Raw genomic sequence first — 6731 nt, forward strand, 5'->3', positions numbered from 1 at the left:
CTAGCGCACCAGAAAGGCAGATCTATTTCCCTGACAACAGCAAGTGTGTGAGGGTCGTGAGTGGGCAGCTGGAGCAAGCCTCCTGCCAGGCCGAGCAGAAAACAGCATGCTGGCATTTCTGCCGGGCGGAAGGGAGCGCTCGCCCCGTCAGCGGCCACATTAACACTAATTCAACATGACTTGTTGATATATTTCCACGGTGGTAATGATGTTAATGGCACTATTTTAATGGCCGTGTGCATGGAAATCAGAGGGAATATTAATGCCACTGGCCGCTGATCGTGCCAAGGGTGGTGCACATTAATATGCATTGAGTAGACACATGTGCATGTGTGTAAGGGTCCATTTGAAACGACTTATATCACTCCAGTTTAATGTTTACTAAATTAAACCAGGCTTCTCCATGAAAGAGACATCACTTGTCTTGCCGTCGGTGCGTGCAGCGGACTACGTGCAGCGTGGGTCAGTGGCGGCTGATTAAAGTGTAGGTTACAACTTGAAGGTAAACGGCCTGAGTCTGAGCCCTGTCGAGGTGAATGTGTGTCGCCGGTGGTGAGCAGAGACTATTTTCAGAGAGACTAATCTTTGATGGACATGAAAGCGTTTGCTGTGGCACCCTGCCACCACAAAGTCCTTTACTGACCTAATTAATGTGTTGCCTTTGCCACAAGTGGGTGGGGGTGAATGTCCACTGTGGACCAAAAGATCTGGGCCACTAATGAACTGTGAAGCTCAGACGTGTCTATGATCTCGCCTCACGGTCGTGCTCTTTTACATGCTCAGGCTCAGATTTGGGTCCAGACTTTTTGGTGAGCAGTGGCTGCTGGGTAGGGCTTGTATGAGGCAGGACATGTGTATAGATTGCGTGTTTTTGTCTACAGCACATCAGACACCTGCAACCTGGAATCTCATTGTCTTTCCAAGTTGATATCTTTATTTTCTCATCCTGAAATATTTGGATTCTTTTAGTTTTTTTTCCAGTTTGCGTCCGTTGAGTGTTACTAACGTCATCAACACACCCACTCGTGTGACTGAGTTCTATGGACTTTCTCGACAAGGGGCCAAGGGGACTGTGGAGAATGTCCAGAGAAACTGACTTGGACAATTTCATTCTTCCATGCAGCCTGTCTGGACGATTACAGGACAATGTCCAGATTCAGTGCACGTCTGAAAGCAGCACGAGACTCATGCACGAACCTGCTGGTAGAATGAGCTTATTTTGACTCCTGTCTGAGTTTCTCTGCCTCAGACACAAGCTGTTAAAGCAATTCACTTCAGTTTTCAAGCTGCAACTTCATTAGTCTTATCTGCGCCTATTGTCTCAAGATGCGAGAGATTGCGTTTGCGTCTGGACGCTTACAATCAAAACACCATTTTTTTCCGCTAAACATGCTCCGAGTAATCCCACAAATAATCAGCTCAGCCAATGATCAGATTACCTTGGCATTTCTTCCAGTGGCAGTAATGGATTAGACCTGCCTGCGATAGCAAAGTGGGAGAGATTTGCTGCCCTCGGAGTCTTCATTCAGCGGTATTGTTTGAAAAATAGACAGAAAAGGGGGGCTGCTGTGAAATCCCACCCTGTAGAGGCTCCTGAAGCTGTTTGCTGCCTTCACGGCTGCACCACTCTGTGATGGGAGCATGGCTCTCACTCCGCTCCCCTAACGTCAGCAATGAGGAGCCTTGTTGGGGGCCACGTTTCTGACACCCCATTATCAAGCCGCTGTCAATACTGTTGGATATCAAGCTAGGCATGGGACTTGTACAACAACTGTACCAAACACCACGAAATACAGGTATTACACAGAATTTATGAATTAGATTCATCTACATTTCGAAGGTTGTTTTGCATCACGCGTAATTGCGTTTTATATCGAGTGGCTCTAAACCTTTTTGCTCTGTGACCCTTTTTAGCCAAGCGATGCTTCACCGTGACCCAAAGTCAAAGACTGAATTCAATATGAGCAGTGAGCAGTTCCACTGCGGATCTGTGGCCCCTGCTCGGATACATTTGATTGTTTTTTTTTTATACGTTTTTGGAGAAATTATTTTCTGTAGCAGAAATATGTTTATTCCTTCTTGCTAATCATCTTCAACGTTGTCTGATGAGCCATGACCCTCATGTTGGGGGCCTCATTCTTAAAGTGAGACCATTATTCCACTTGATTTTAACTTTAACAAAGTTTATTACTGAGATGTGGGTACATATAACCTCCCTCCTACACTATTCCCAGGAAAGAAGTGCTTTAAAAAAGGCATCAACATTTCATAAAAAACACTTTGCTCTTTATGGTCTTTGCAGAATTAACCAGAAGTTACTTTGATCATGAGAACCCTGTTTGTTTGATCGATAATAACGATGAAACCACCCACATTCTCACACAGGCTGTAAAAATGAAAATTCCCTTCAAACTCTGCTTATGCTGTCGTAAGAGATTTCACTGGCTTGGTCTGCACCCAGTGTACTTAATTATGAAACACCATACAGTCTTCCAGCAGTAAAATACAATAATTTTAAGCACCTAATCAGAAATCATTGTGACAATCCAGTGAGTACAGCCGGAGAGAGATTACAGGACCAGGAGGCTTGGCTCTGTAACGGCGGCGGGGACTCGGCGGCCCGCCAGAGCCCGATTTTGGTTTGAGATTTAGGCCGAGGAGGAAGAGGGGACGCTCAGGAGGGCTAAGAGACAACGGCGTGGATGGTAACCAGGCAAAAGAGACACCTCCACAGGTGGGGCATGTAAAACAGGCCGGACGCTACAACCACAGACGCAGCCTAATAACATCAGAAGCTTCTTTACCCACGAGCCCTTTTTAATTCCAGGTGTGTGTCAGCCTCCTCGACAAGAGCCGCAGCTTGACGCGCACAATTGCTTTTTGCCAAGCAAAGCAGCACAATCCCCAGGCCCCGCTGACATGTAATGACAAATGCGCGAACACTGGCTGGGGAACCGGCTGTGATTTCTAAAACATTGTCTGAAATAATGGCGGCGGAGGGAGGGGAAGAACACGAGAGAGTGCAAATTACAACAAAGGCAATGGGCTGGAAAAAAAAAAGGAAGAAAAAGGAACAGCCTTGTTGATGACAACACCGTGTGCTTTTCTGTCAGGGGCCCCCCCACTTTAGTATCCATCTCTCAACTTGTTCCAAAAGCACATCGTCAGCTCTGAGGGGAAATGGGCCGCCGACTGGCACCACACCGGCAACAATTCCTGACCGATATCTGAGTGTGTGTGTCTTGTAAATGTGTAAATGTGTGTGATTCATTCTCATCAATCTGTTGTGGCCCTGGACAGGAATGGATGTAAATATTACCTCAAGGTTAACTCTGAGCTGTGTCTGATGCGACTATCCTGCCCGGCGAAGCTTCTCTAAACCTCCTCAATGAGAGCGGCTCCTGTGCCATATGTCTCCGCGTGCAATAATGAATTCCTGACGAGTTTAACTTGCTCCCCGGCATTTCTCACAAAACTAATGGGCCAGAAGTGAATTATTGATGAGTGTTGATCAAGGAGAGAGCCGGGAAATAGGTTACCTATAAGCTCACACTCAAACACCGTGACACGCCTGAATATTTCATCAAAGGGGGTAAATAGGAATATGATATCACGATAATATTCCAGTGCTTCCCTTGTAATTGCTAATTTGAGAAATAAAATGAACACTAGTCTTGCTATTGACTTGTGTTCTGCTCCATTCATGAGACCTCATTTGGCTGCAAAGCTCCGCTCTGTAGCCGTCTTATCTCGCTTTCATTTAACTCAAGCATCCCTTGCTCTCTTTATCCTCCCATGTTTGCTGTGGGCAGCGGCAGCGCAAGAATGATGTGAGTGACCTTGGCCTGTTTCTGCAGGCTCCAGAGGACGGCCCGTGTCTCACAGCGATCCGTTCCTCCCCACCAATCCCGATTAGCAGGCGGGCAGCAGGCGACGGACGGGAACTAAGTGTCGCAGTGCAGAGATGGCTGTCGAGGAGCGGGAGCCGGTTCTCAGGCCCAGAAGAGGTGCGAGGAGGGGAGGGACTGGGAAAAACTGCCTGTGGGTGAAGAAGGGGGGGGGGGGGGGGGGGGGGGGGTTCTGTAGGATGAGGATAATGGAGGGATAGTTTAGCAGTGGGTCAAGGAGGAGTCAGGAGTGATCTCAGTGGGGAAGGAGATAAGACGACATAAAGGCCAGGGAGGAGGTCGCAATCTGGGCTGCGCCGCTGAATGTTTTACTGCTCTTCAGAGTCGTCACTGCACACGGGGACGACGCAGAACAGCACCAGCTTTGATGTCTTAATAAAAAGATACTTAAAGTTTGATTTAACCTCCAAGTTTTACTTTGGAGACGAAGGATACATCCATTCTAATATCCTGTATACATACTGTGTGGATGTTTAAATGATATTCGTCCACACGAGCGCTTTAGCTCCCCCATCAGATTCAGTAATAATCCCCATCCACACTAACACACCTGAAAACATATATCACGTGGCCATTCACAGACACTGGGCATGTGCGTGCCGGTGTAAACAGGAAGCAAATTGTCTACTCCTCAGTTGGTTGCATATTTACAAAAACTACTGTGAATGAGGAACAGCGATGGTGAAAAGAAAGACGAGGGATGTCTCTCCTTGGACTGATGACGCTTCACTCTCACCACTGGTCGTCCAGTCGTGACTGCTAAGAACCAGTGAGGAAGAGAATGCAGTTGACTGTGTCCATCGAGTCTCTACCAGTCCTGACGTCAACGCATCCCTGGAGGTTTCAAACTAAACCGAGGCAGACAGCGTTTCCAAAATTCTCCGTTTAGGTGTCTTGAAAAGTTCAGAGTTGTTTGACATTTTATAACTAAATCGCAGAAGTGTGGATGCAGACAAAGCCTTGAGGCCGACGTTTAGTTTCGTCCTCTTTAACCTTCTCCACACACACACGCACACACATACAGTAAATGTGTAATGTATACACACATCCACGCAGCAGATGGGCTCATGCTATGACAGCCACCTCTCCAGTGTCCTTGGCGCCCTCCTCACATCCCCCCCCCCCTCCCCTTTCCTGTAATTCTGCCCTCTGCTATAACTCTTTCCTCTTGATTCAAATCAATTTCAGGGCGCTTCACTTGCAAGACACGCAACAAGGTTTCACCACCGCAGAGGAAGTGGAAGTTTTCTATCTCTCTCCACTGCCTCCCTCCGTCTCCGTCCATTTGGTTCTGCCTCCTTCAGACTCTCCCTCTTATTATTCGCTTCCCCTACATCAGGCACCGGGCAATCGACCCCAGCGATAATCCAGTCTTTCATATTGGCAGATTAATATTGACTCAGAGCCCTGGCGCTGGTGTTCGGCCCATCGTCCCAGTGCTGGAGCATGCGGAGTATAAGGGATGGAGATTAATGTACATTTTGCCACGTCCTCTCATTCCAGTGGAGCCACATGACGAACACGGCTTAGAGCGAGGAAGTGATTGTGCTTTTTCAGCTACACTGTGTGCGACCACACAAGAAGACAAACTCCTTTCCTTGGCGTGCGTGTGTGCCGATAAGAACATACAGCTGGACATACAGTATGTTTAGAAACTCTACTGAGGCTGACGTAGATAGATGTAAACATCTTATAAACAATAAGGCACAAGGTTTATACATGTATACAGTAAATGTTCTTTATACGTTTGCTCCGGTGACTTCCCACTGGAGTAACCAGGATGAACACACACTGAAACGTTCTGTTAATGGTGATGAATGAGGATTTGATGAGGGTAAATCAATGAAGTCCATTAAAATGGAAATAAGGGAAAGACATGAAATCAAACGCTCCCCAACATGTGATAAAAATAACACGTGAATATGAAATGGACAGGTTGGAATGTTCAGTGTTCAGTGGAATGTTCAGTGGCAGAATGACCAATAAATCCATATAACCACAGATTTACTGACCAATGCCCTTATATGGAATATAATGTCGTAATTTGAGAGAAATAGCTCTTTAGCTCGACACAGCTGAACAGGTCTTTTATGGTGTTTTAATGTGTCATTGTTTCAGTGAATGTCTGGATCTTGTTCTCTGGTCTTCTTTTAATTGCCCTAAACCGAATTACCTCTGGGATTAATAAAGCTATAGTGTATTGCATTGTGTTGTATTGTATGTGATAAGTAAAAGAAACAATGGTTTCAAGATCAGCCGTTGGTGACTCTTCCTAAAGGGAATGTTTTTAATCCTCCGACATGACCCTCAAATAGACATTAACGGCCCATTACTTGTGCTGACAGAACAGAAACTCTTTTCAAACAGTCAGTAAAACAGAACCGACAGTTTGCGAAAACTCTGAGACAGATAAACACACCTGCTGTGTCCATGTATGGTTGCTATGCTATGATTGGACAGTTACTATATAGGGGAGGGGCTTAGCAAACCACAACCATCTCTGAATTTTGATACATGATTATTTGAATGCTTCTTAGTTGTCTCTGAGGACGCTGCATCCTTAATTTGTAGTTCATCGAAACTGGGACTACAATTCCCATAGGGCCAAGCTCCCGTATTCAGGTTAATGAAGTGGTGTTTGTTGGCCTCATGTTTTGCAGCGTGTATTTAAAGCCAAACACTGTATATAAAGATGGACGACATGACAGCTCCCCAAAAGTGAAGACAAAGCATTTTGGCTGCAGAGAAGGTCCTACACCCTGTCTCCTCCATGTTAGTGGATGGAACATGGACCAAACTAAAAAGTACATGTCAAATCAATGT

The sequence above is a fragment of the Hippoglossus hippoglossus genome, chromosome 24 (genome assembly GCF_009819705.1).
Source record: "Hippoglossus hippoglossus isolate fHipHip1 chromosome 24, fHipHip1.pri, whole genome shotgun sequence".
Classification (NCBI taxonomy): Eukaryota; Metazoa; Chordata; class Actinopteri; order Pleuronectiformes; family Pleuronectidae; genus Hippoglossus; species Hippoglossus hippoglossus.